The sequence below is a fragment of the Chlorocebus sabaeus genome, chromosome 17, assembly GCF_047675955.1.
Source record: "Chlorocebus sabaeus isolate Y175 chromosome 17, mChlSab1.0.hap1, whole genome shotgun sequence".
Taxonomy (NCBI): Eukaryota; Metazoa; Chordata; class Mammalia; order Primates; family Cercopithecidae; genus Chlorocebus; species Chlorocebus sabaeus.
The window spans coordinates 68,526,819-68,539,802 of NC_132920.1; the positions used below are offsets into that span (position 1 = coordinate 68,526,819).

At 33.5% G+C, this 12,984-nt stretch overlaps 1 protein-coding gene across 2 annotated transcripts in view; it reads left to right on the plus strand.

The window, feature by feature from the left end:
- ADGRB3 (adhesion G protein-coupled receptor B3) overlaps positions 1–12,984 on the plus strand; it is a 734,436-nt gene that overhangs the window by 74,050 nt on the left and 647,402 nt on the right. The window lies entirely within an intron of this gene.

A 12,984-nucleotide genomic window follows, 5' to 3' on the forward strand; every position in this document is an offset into this window, starting at 1 on the left:
ATATTAGCAATTTTGGTCTTGATCTACACCACAGGCATTCAGTAGCTACTATTTCAAATTCATTTTAAACTCTTTTTTGCATTTTAATAGTTTTGCTTTTAACACTAGAATGCAAATGTGAATTTTTGCCTGTAGCGTGTTTTATTCCTACCTTGTCAAAATCACTAGAAATCTGTATTATTCTAATACTACATTACATTTTTCAGAAATCAGAAGGAGAAAGTATGTATGAGTAAAGTCAGAGGGTATGAAAAGATGTTTTGTGAAAAGTGGGACAGAGAGAAAAATGTAGAAATATAGGAGGAAGGACTAGTAAATGGGAGACATGGGAGAGAGACAAAGAAAAACAGAGGGAAAAATGTGAGAGAGAGGTTCAGTAAATTATGATCATGGATGTTGAGACCAGTTGAATGGATTTTGCTTTCCCTATTTACTTAGATAATAAACACTTTCTATTTTTATCATTGTTGTTGGGAATACTTACTGTTTAGTAGTTAAGAACACTTCTTGCTTACTTGAAAGTAGTGTGACAGCTTTAGTTTTCAGAGTTCAGAGTTTTGCTTTTTAAAAAATAAACCTTATTAGATACTGATAATTTTACTAATTAATAAAATAATTTTTTATAAATTCATTTAGGAAATTTATAGATTTTGGTCAGTTTAATATATGTGCTTAAATGCCTCTTTGACATTCAAATATTGACAGCAATTTTTTATTTATACAGCCGAATATTTAATGCTGCCTTGTTCCAAATTAGCTGAAGGTTATACTTTGAATCAGCAGATTTTTTTTTTACTTCTCAGCCTTTTCTTTCAGATAAAACTTAGGTTTATGATCTAATTAGGGATACCGTATGGTGTCATCAACAATAACACAATGACACCGTGATGGAAATAAAATGGCTGAGAGATCAATGGATTAGGTACTTTTCCACGATTTCCAATGTTTGTGAACAAATTATTCAGATAATGTTCTTCTGAATCAAATAATCAAAGCATCCGCCATTTGTCTACTTGCTCTCATTGAAAATACTTCGTATCTGGAAGATTCCAACTTCCATTTTTTTCTGGTTTCCTAGAGTTGATGCTTCTTAATTCTTAGGCATATTTTATGTGGTCACAAAATCGTTCCCAGACTGAGCATTGGAACCATTCTGTCCACTAGACCTCGATTTCTGCCTCCATCTCTGCGTCTCAGTCTGCCAGTCTTTCCCTTTCTGACTATACATTGCTTTCTGAATCAACTGGAACTTTCATAACTCTATCTAACATTTTTATTTGCTTTCCCAACTTTAATTACACTTCCGTTTCTCATGTTATTCTTCCAATGGTACCTTTCTTGTTAACAGATTGCCCTCTTTTTGCCCCTACATTGTAACCTCCCATCTAGTATCTTTCCTTTAGACTGAATATTCAAAGAGTAGCAAAGGATAACTCCTCTCATTTACTCACAACTCTATCTTTAAACCCAAGCTATAATTTTAGTTTTACATCTATGAATTTGAAATTCATATTTATTACCCCATGATAATTTATCTATTTATTTGTATGTATAGTTATGAATCAATTTTATATAACCATTATATAGATCTTAGAGATTTATTATCAAATTAAAATTACAACAGTCACTGAATTAAAATAATTATTATTTATACATTATATATTAAATGCATTACAATTATATATGGCATTTTATATAAAAGGATTAGTAAGGACTACCTTTATTCATTAGAAGGACAGTAAATAGTTGATGTTCGAAGAGATTATTTTTTGGCAACATACAATCTAAGCAATTTGTACCCATGGTTTTTTGTTTTTGTTTATTTTGTTTTATTTTGTGAATAAATCGCGTCACTGCACTCCAGGCTGGAGTGCAGTGACGCGATCTCGGCTCACTGCAAGCTCCGCCTCCTGGGTTCACGCCCTTCTCCTGCCTCAGCCGCCTGAGTAGCTGGGACTACAGGCGCCCGCGACCACGCCCGGCTAATTTTTTTGTATTTTTTGTAAATACTAAAATAACACGGTTTCACCATGTTAGCCAGGATGGTCTCAATCTCCTGACTTTGTGATCCACCCGCCTCCGCCTCCCAAAGTGCTGGGATTACAGGCGTGAGCCACCGCGCCCGGCCTGTACCCGTTTTTAACTATAAAATATAAACTATTCATTACTTGAAAACTTTTACAAAATACTTGCATGCCTTTGTGGTATTAATTTGTACCTCAGACTTGAATCTCTGATAGCTTTATGAATTTCAAAAGAAATCACTATTTATATATTATTTTTAAAACTTGTTGAGTATTCATCAGGGCAGTCTGACAACCTAAGGAACATTTTAATTCCAAAAAACAAAAACGTATCAAGGAGAACATATCCAAAACAATAAGGAGATTTTTAATTAGTCAAATTTTTTTTGTGAAAAGATTATTGCACAAATGATATTTCTCATTTGCTTAATTCATATAACACTATTGTCAGTGTTTACAAAAGTTGTATCACCACATGGTGATAGTGGGATGGCTATGTGCAGGTGTGCACTAACTACACCTAGGCTCATCTACTTATTTTGCCTAATAGCCAATCTGGAAAATAATGATGAAAAATACTGAGGAGGTAGAAGAAACACAGCTTGATTGAATATTCTGTGTACCACAAAACATTGGCATATTGAAAAATTGTGTTGAAGGTGTTTTCAATCTAAAATGTACATGTAATGAAGATAAAGGAAAAAATAAGGGTTTATAAAATGGTAGGCTTGTGAGAGAATACATTTTATAATTTGATATATGTCTCAGGAATAACAGTGATTCATTTTCAACAGACTGGAAAATATAAAAGGCATTTGATTTTTATCTTAAAATATCTTCTAGTATAATATAATAAACACTTAAAAATATATAGACTTTGGAATTACATCTGGAATTCTTTTTCTTTTCTGACACTTTGAGCTTTGTAATCTTTGGGAAGTAAGTGCTCTGAGATTAAGCGTTCTTATCTGTTAAAAAAAGGTTACTATAACCCATGTCACATTTGAGATTGTGAGGAGAATCAAATAAGTTAGTGCATATCAAGTGTATTAGCAAAGAACATTACAGTGCATAGTAGTTATATTTATCATCGTTAAAGCTTTGCATTAAAAATAGCTTTGATTCATGACAAAACATAAAAGACTTTGAAACTCTTTCATTGCAAAGGGCAGGTAGGACAGCAAAACTATAGTCTGATAAGAAAATAATTGGTAAGTACATTAATATTAATAACCATTATGGTTCTATGTATTGAAATTGCATCAGAGACTTGACTGGATCACTGAGGAGTGTAATAGTTTCTATAAGCCTCTCGTTTGTTGCCCTCCAGATTGTTTAACACAGGTCTGCACTTTATTTTTATCCTGCTTCTTTGTCTCTCCCATTATAGGGGCTTGTGGAGAAGGTTTACTGATGTTATCAAATACCAAGTATCTGTGATATCTTTTCACTTGTATTTTCTGTTTGCTTCTCACAATAATATTCTTCACTCAGCAATATTAGATCCTTTTCAATAAATGAGCAACAGAGGATTGGAGAAGGGCATGACTTTGCTATAGTCATGTGAACTAATAAGTGGTGTACCCATACTGGAGCCAAGGTTTTTCTCATTGCCTAGCTCCTTCTCCCACTAACCTTCCATGATATTTCAAAGATTGTTATTTGTCCATATTTCACATTTTTGAAAGGGGGGAAAGAAATTGTTTCGTAAATATATGGGCAATCAATATACTTTGTTTTAAAGCATTCCATTAGTTGCTTTACATACATGCTAATTCTTACCCTAACTTTATAAATCAGCCATTTTATTTTCCCATGTATCCATTAGGGTTCCACTGGCTACAATTAACAGAAAAGAATTAAACTCACAATGGTATAATAAAAAAGGAAACAACTTTACATAACAATGTGTTCCCAAAATAGGAACAGAAATGAGTATTGAGCCCACAACTTGTAGGAACCACTACACTCTTTCGTGGAGTGGGTGTATTGGGGTGTGTGCATATGGTGGGCGGGGGAATGCTGACAACCCTTGAGATTTAAACTATGTAAACTTCAAAAAATGCCAAATATTTGACTTACATTATCTTATCAAGATTGGCATTACATAGATTAAATAAATAAGAAACTGTATTTCACCTATGTCAAATGAACTATTCAAGGTTTTACAAATCATAATTGGTAAACTGGGCATTCAAATCCAAGTTTTTCTAATTTAAATAAAATCTGTAGTTTCTTCAGTGACCACATCATTTTTTTCATGTAAATGCCTTGGAATATCTGAAGGTGATCCATTCAGCTGCTTTAATTAAAATACAGGGTAGATTTTCATGTGTTCATTTTATGTGGAGATTTACTTATTTATTTATTTGGACAATATTTATAAGTGGAATCTAATTGGAAAGATTGAATTCTTATTATCCTGCCTGATTCTTACAACTTCTTAGTATGTCTGTGCTCAAGAAAGAAACCTGAATATATTACAGTTCTCTTGAATTGTGGGCCCATGTTTTACTGGTTTTGTAATATATAGACTATATTTTCCATACTTATTTTGACAGGCTAAAATTTGCATCACAACTCAGGTTTTTCTTTTTCCAGAGTTGTAGGGGAGCAACTCAGAGCAACCCACAGAACTAGGTCCAACTTTACTTTCGGGGATATCACAGTAGTAGCTTGAAATCACCAGTGGTAGGAGTATTTACACTATAGAAATTGACAAACACTACAAATGAGAGCTTTCGCCTTCTTCCCTTGCCCACTTCTTACCTTCTGCCCTGAAAGAGCTAATTGTTAAACTTTTTTGAGTTCATCATTGCTCCTAATTCTTTTTACCAGGAAGCTTGCTGACATATTTAGGTGATTTGTGAAGAGTCTGCATCGAGGCAAAATGTTTTATGCTCCTTTTCCCTAGAGCTAAGCTCTGACTTCTGATAATGATTTACTTTCTATGGGCCTGTAAACTTAAGATTCAAATATTTTTTCTTTATTATATGATTTATTAATATTCTCATGTCTTTATTTTCCATGAAGAGACTTTGTGATAAAGCTGGCGTTCTTCATTTCTCACTTAGGTGCTTATCTTTCTACATGGGATATTCAGCAGTTTTGAAGTTCTACTCAAGAATGTTTTGTTGAAATGTCCCTCTCTTTCAAAAAGTACCACTACATTTTATAATGTATTTATAAATAAATTGCTTCAATTTGCCTTGAACAACCTTTCAGTAAAGGACAGTTTTTAAGGGAAAATTTTACTTCTGCCGTATCAACAGTTTTAAATGTTAAACATGCACAGTTCTTATAAAGGTTCTTACAGCAACATATCTATACATAATTCATAGCATTTTATAATAATTCCAAATTTATAGCCACAGTTATAGATGCTAATGTCTCCAATTCAAATTATACTCAATAAAAGCCTTGGCATTAAAAATGATATATTTTAGAATGCTACATCCTAACAAATTTTAATCTAAAAATGTTGTAGCTATCCAAAATGAGGAAAATAAAATGAAAGTTATTTTATAGAAAATCTTCTTAAATGGGTAAAATAAATGAGGTTTTGTGTAGATAAGTGCAAGGTGATGCACTTAGGGAAAAGTGATTCTACTTATAAGGCAATTGGCTCCAAGAGAGCTCCTGTACTGGGAAAGGACTGGAAGCACCATTTTTTTAGAATAATTTCATGTACTTCTATTCATTCAAGTGTTCTTCATATCACTAGCCATATTTAATAAAGATATAAAAATTAAGCTAAATATTTCTTACATTTTATAAATTAATAAAACATTATTTTCTATCTACCATGTTATGTAAGCTTTATTAATGTGTCTCAAAGAAATATGGAGAAATTTCAGTGGACAGATGATTTGTTCTAGAAAATGCGAGGGCAAGGATGTGAGTGAGAACAATGAAAAGGAATTGTATATTTTATTTTAGAAAGCTGAGCCTGGAAGAAAGAATAACTGATGGATAAAAACTCATTGTTGAAATGATATAATGAACACATTCTATTCAATGAGTTGAAATAGGATAGAATGGGGAGGAACTTCTTGAAATCATACTAAACAGTAAATACCAAACTTCTGAAAGTCCTTTCTTGAAGAACGGATAAAGTTTCAAACTAGGCTCAAAAATCATTCTGACATTGTTCAGCCTTTCTTAACTGTTTTGCCTATTTTAAATGTTAAAGCTCTTTACTCTCTCTTAAATTATTAAGGAAGGGTGTTTAGAGATGTTTTAAATAACCATGGATGTCAGTGGTTCACAAACATTCATGTGTTCAGAATCGTAACAATGTTTGCTCAAAATGGAGATTTTTAAGCCCTACCACAGATCTACTGAATTAGAATTTTTGGAGATTGGAGTCCAGGAATCTAAATTTTAACAAATACCAGAGATAATGTAGCCAAGCCATGGACCACTTTTTGTTGATGTCAAGAAAAAACATCCTAGGATAGTTTTACAAAACATGACTGCCTTCTACTAAAATATGTTCTGGTGCCTCTCTCAGCTCCACTTACAGTGATCTACTACTGACTCATTGAACAAGTCTTATGTCGTTATGCCTTTTGTATTTTCTCAAGTTGTTCCCTCTTGCTGAAATTCCCTTCTCTCCATATTTACTTATTGAGGTCATATTCATTTTTCGAGACCCATTTTATGTCTCATCTCTTCTGGGAAATCTTCCTCAGTTCACTCAGTCAAAATCTATCTCTCAATCCTGTGTTTCCATAAGACTTTGCACATACAGCATTTATCACAGTGTGCCTTGTACTTATATGGAGTTATTTTACCTTCTGTGTAAGTGCTAATCTATCAACTAGAGCAAGAGGTTGGCAAATTATGGTCTGCAGGCAAAACCTGGCCCACTGCCTGTTTTGTAAATAGTGTCTTATGGGAACACAGCCACGTCCATTTGATGACACATTGTTTAAGGCTGCCTTTGCACTATAACAGCAGAGTTGAGTAGTGGTGACAGGGATGAATGGTCCTCAAAGCCTAAAATATTTACCATCTGGTTCTTCAGAGTTTTCTAGCCTCTGAACTAAAATGTATGGTTTATTGTGTCCTAATTATGTACTAGCACTTAATAGAATGTTTTGTAGAGAGTTGGTATTCTTATAAGTTATATAAAGTATTTGCTGAAAAGATGAAGAATGAGTTGGAAATATATGTTTATTATGCCAACAGGGTAAATATAAACTCTTTTTCTATTCTTACATTTGTTGGTTTTTAAGTCCCTGAACCTGATGTTATTAGTGCTTCAATAGAGCTTTCTGTGATGATCTGTATCTATACTGTATTCTGTACCTATGCTGTCCAATGCAATAACCACTAGGCCTATGTGACTATGGAACATTTTAGGTATGACTACTATGACTGAATAATTGAATGTTAACTTTATTGAATTTTAATTAATATAAAGTTAATTAAGATTTTGTGATTAGTGGCCACCATATTGGACAATGTAGATAGGGGCACAAATAATTACACCTCAAAACGAACAGCATACAATGAGAGTGAGAGGGTAAGATAAATTAAATTAAGTCATATTATAAATTCTATCAGAGAACTCTGATGCCTCTGTTTAATTAACAGTTATGCATTGGAAAGATACTCTACGTGATCCCTAGTTGTGTTTTGGCTAAGTACTCAACGTTTAGATGTAAAGAAATTAGAAACCAGTTCCAAAAGTTAGAAAAGCTCTTACAGATATAATTTCTCTTCTCATATTTTCCTTTTCTTTGGTTTGTTTGTTTCTCTTGAATCTGTAGGAATCACAAAAACCTTTTTTTAGTGGTCTTTCAGCATTTCATTGATGAATTGACATCAATTCAAAGAGCAAATGATGCCAAGATAAAGTGGAAAAAAAAAAAAAAAAGGAAATTAGAAACACCTATTGCTTCACATACAAATTCTATGTGTGAGTATGTATATGCCGAGGTTGGGCAAGGGGGAGTGACAAGGGACAGAAAGAAGAGAGAGAGACTGCTTGAGGGCTTTGGGTGCATTATCACTGGTAGTGATGAAAAGGAGGGCTTTCGTGTTTCAACAACTCATTTAGGTAATTACCATCGCTCCACTTGTGTTTACTGAAATTTCATTAAACTTCCTTGCACACATGAACATATTTCGTATGAATCCTACAGCTGTGGAAAGGGCAAAATCAAGGAATCAACTATGAATTGATACATTTAAGCCTGTGGACCTGCTTTGGGGAAGAGAGTAGAGACCTAGCTTGCATATGATGAAATGGAGTAGTTTTTCTGGACGTTGGTTTTTCTGGTTCTTCAACTGCTAAACTAGAATGTAACCATAGTAGAAAGAGGTGAGTTCTTTAGCAGCAACTGCTAAGACAGCCCTAAATTCATATGCCTGGTATAAATCCATGGCACACTTCCCTGATCTGCAAGAACACCCCTCAGGCTGTGCATTCCTTTCTCATAATTGTATTTTTTTCTTATGTCTAACCTTGGGCTTTTTAATTTTACCTGATTAGAGTTCAATAAAAATGTTGAAGACGAAAGTACTCAGTGAAATTTATATCAGAAACTCTAACCTCTGGAAGGGAAGTATGACTTATCAAAGATACAAGTGAGATTAATTGATTATGTTAATACAGTCTCTTTATTCAAGTTGAGAAATGAGTCTTAGAATCTTGAATCTATTACTGTTTATAAAACCAAGTGAATTCTTTGCATAGAATCCAGTACAATATCTCAGATCAAGAAAAAATGAAAACAGAAAAGAAACGGCCATATGTGTTTTATTTTAGTCCTACACTTGCTTCTTCCCACGGTTTCCATAAGAATCCCACTGAATTTATGGGAAAAACTTGCCTGGTTTCTCTATGCTGCTGTAGACAGTGACACACACAGGGTGGGAGGAAGGTGTTTCTGCTGTTATCTTTCAGAGTCTGAAGAGCAATAAAATACCAGGTTAGATGATAATGATTGTTGTCTTCTTGTCACAGATCATCATTTTAATACAATGTTTAAGCTTTCTGAAAGTTTTTTGTTCTTCAAAATGGAATAGACGTACACCTAAATTATCATCTCAGCTTCAGTAAGCTATAGATGTATATATTTATAATAAAGTGCTCGGTCTCCCCTAAGTTATCTTAGCAGGGGAAAGGAAAGGGACATTCTACTTTAAATGGGTCTGTATGCCCAACAAGGTGGCAATCCCTAGTGTTCAGTAAATTCTTCTTTCCCAATATAAAGATTTTTAAATGAGAGAGGGGAGAACAAGACAATAAAAATAAATGTTTAGAAATATGGATTAAGTATCTTTTTAATGTATGATATTTAATTTATTAATGCAACTACACAATAAATATTAATCATTTTTTTACTTCCATTTTATGAAACAATTTTCTTCATTCTTCTTATAGATATGTTCTACAGTTGTGTCCACATTATTCATTTTTTTAGTTATCTAACACAGATTTACAATATAATAATTTCCTACTAAATTATTAGAAATTTAGCACTTTTGAAATCTATGTATGATTTTATTCCAAGCCACACATATTAATTTCCACAAAGTGAATATTTTAAAAAATTGATCTTGTGGTATTTGGTTTTCTGTTCGTATATGATGGCATACCACATGTTCTCACTTATAAGTGGGAGTTGAACAATGAGAACACATGGACACAGGGAGGGGAACATCACACACCAGGGCCTGTCGGTGGGGGTGGGGCGGGGGTTGTATAGGGGAGGGATAGCATTAGGAGAAATACCTAATATAGATGACGAGTTGATGGGTGCAGCAAACTACCATGGCATGTGTGTGTCTATGTAACAAACCTGTACTTTCTGCACGTATATCCCAGAACTTAAAGTATAATAATAATTTAAAAATTGATCTTGAGGTATTTATTTGCGATTGCCACAAAATTTCACTGATGCTTAAAAGATGAAGTTATAACACCTTGGATATTGAGTCAATTTGTGTTAAATTTCTTCTCTTTCTTTCTTTCTTTTTTTTTTTTTTAACTGAATCTATCAGGTTACTTCTTTTTCCAAAACCCATCATTGCTCCAGTACATTTCAGGTAGATATGTGTTCCTAAAAAGCACTTTATTATTTTTTTTTTTTAAATAAAGTGATTACAGACTGTCCTATAACATGAGATATGTGTGAAGGCTCAAATAGAAATCAACTCTTTTTTTCCTAAACGGTATTTTAGAGAGTGACTTCATTTTGTCTATATTTAATTACTAAATATGGTACTGTTCATTTTAAAATCAGATGAAGAGAACAAGCAAACAAACAAAAAAGGCAAAAAATTAAAGGTTTCAAGGAGAAAAATACATTCCCCAAAGACCCGCAAAGCCATGGTACACTCTGGAGGGGACATTGTAGGATTTTTACAGGCTTTCTTTTCGTGAACTTTTGCCTGTTGGACATGGCCATACTCATATCACAATGTTTAAAGATAGTAAACATTCTGTCATATAGTGACTTCAGTTGCTTCTGATTTTCTACCAAGCTAAGCAAACCTCTGATAATTTAGCTTTTCATGTAATTTATTAATGAAAAGATAATATGAAGACGTGACGTGTAAAAGATAATGTGCCACATGGAGTCAGTTCTTGCATCAACTAGACCCTATAGTTTCCTCTATGCTTTTCCCTTTTGTCCATTTTTCTCAGGTCATGCGGTTCTTCTTTAACTGGTATCTTCTATCTTCAGATGTTAATGGAGTCAGTGAAATCACCGCCAAGGTTAGCCAATGTGGGAGACATCTGACCTCTTTAAGATGACTTTTTATGACTTCTGTCTTATCTGGTAAGCGATAGTTCCATAGTTTAGCTCACAGAGGGCAATCTTATTTCCCACTTGCACTAAGAGTCTATAATCCCTGAAGATGAGTGGTTATAAATTGTGTTCTGCCTAACATAAAAAATTGTGTTAATTACATATAGAGAAGGAAGTCAAAAGCTGTTGGTTTTGTAGGTTTTCCCAAGAGCGAAGATTTTATCAACTATCAGCGCTAGGAATTGGGTATACCTTGCGGCTAAGACATATTTATAGAATTGCTGAGATAGAATACGACATAAAGTTTCAAATATTAGCATTTACTAACTTTTTCTAAAGACATTCTTTCAATACCTATTGCCTGACATTGTACTATGTGGAGACTATATAAAGAAGTATAAATCAAGTTGGTCACCACTGGAAACAGTGATTCTCAACTGGAGGTTATTTTGCCCCCTAGCGAACATTTGGCAATGCTTGATAACACAGTTGAGTGTCAATATCTAAGAGGTTTGTACTGACATCTGTTATCATCTAGTGAGATTTAATGATGTTGCTAAATATTTTACAATGCACAGGACAACCTTCCACATCAAAGAAATATACAGCTCAACAGTGCTACAGTTTTAAAACATTTACCTAGATGTTAAGACAAATGTAAATAAATTTTAGCATGACAGCAGGGTCTCTAACAAAAGTATACTTGAAATATTAAAAAAAAAAAAACTCTCAGTGAAAAGATTGTTTTTATACAGCTGATTTTTAAATTTCATATGGTGCTTGTTAGGTACTGGTCCAGAAATGTTAAAGTCCTGGTAAGTACTTTCCAGAGTCATGTAGAGGTCATGTTATCACATTGGAAGTCCTTTTAGCCATATTGCACAGACGCCAAATTCCTAACAAGAAACAGACTTTAACTGTAACATGGAGAATATGAAACTAAATAGGAGATTCCATGGACTGTTACTGACTTTTGGGAATGGCCAACATATAGGTCAACTGCAGGTCAGTTTTCTATATTTCAATAGTTTATTGTCCTAGGAAGAAAGTTCCAATTTAATAAATCATTGCTTGTGGTGAAAACAAACATTTCTGCTTCTTAGAGACTAGCAGCATCTTTTATAATTTTTTTAAAAAGCCCATAAAATTTGTATTAGAAGTAAAAAAAATAAAATTTTAATCTGAACTCCTCCTATGCGCAAAATAAAAGAATTCACTACTGACTATGTTTCTTTGATTTTCAGAGTTGTGATTCTGACAGTCTAGGCTATTGCATCTAAAAATTAAGCGCAAACACTCACAATTTTTTTTTTGTTAAAAACTCACTTTTCTTGAAGATTCCTTATAAAGAGACTTTCCCATTCTTTTCATTGATTTAACTTTTATCATTGGAGAAAGAAAATCTACGAACCATTTATTTAATTCATCAAGCAAATGCTTAAAGCAGTGTGTTGGGCACTAGGAATATAAATGAGAGCAAGACATGGTCTGTGCATTTTACAGAAATATAGTTACAAAGTTTATAACAAAGGCATGTATACAACTAACATACACACTAGAATTTGTAGACCTGTCGTAGTGTTTGTAATCTGGCCTTTTTTTTTTTCTCCCATAAATATACATATATTTATTAGACCTTTGGGAATGCTAATGGGAGTCATAGAATTGTGCCATCAAGCACATTTGGGGTATAAGAAGGCTTCACAGATTAGAAAAGTGTTGGTATAGTCTAGGCAGAAGGGATGGTACATTAAAGTCATTTTGTAGTATGAACATGCATCACATCTTCTTAAAGAATAAACCTGTGCTCATCCCCTGGTTTATTGGAGGAACAATGGGAGCCAGAACTGGGGCTTCAATCTAGAATTTGAAGGATAGAGGATATATTGAGAATTTTAGGATTTGTCCCACATATAATGTAGATCCCTAAATGTTTAAGGCAGAGAGAATCACATGATTAGATTTTTGTTGTAGAAAGAGAATCCAGGCAATAACCATGAAAATTGGTTTGCTAGAAGGAGAACTAGAATGATAGAAGCTAATGAGGAGGCTAGTGCAGTAGTCCACATGTCAAAGATATGAAATAAGCCAGAAGATGATATTACCCAGAATGAGATGTATTCATACAACATTTCCACCACAAATCAAAAGGAATTGATGACCAGTTTGATATCAGAGGTGAGGAAAACAAG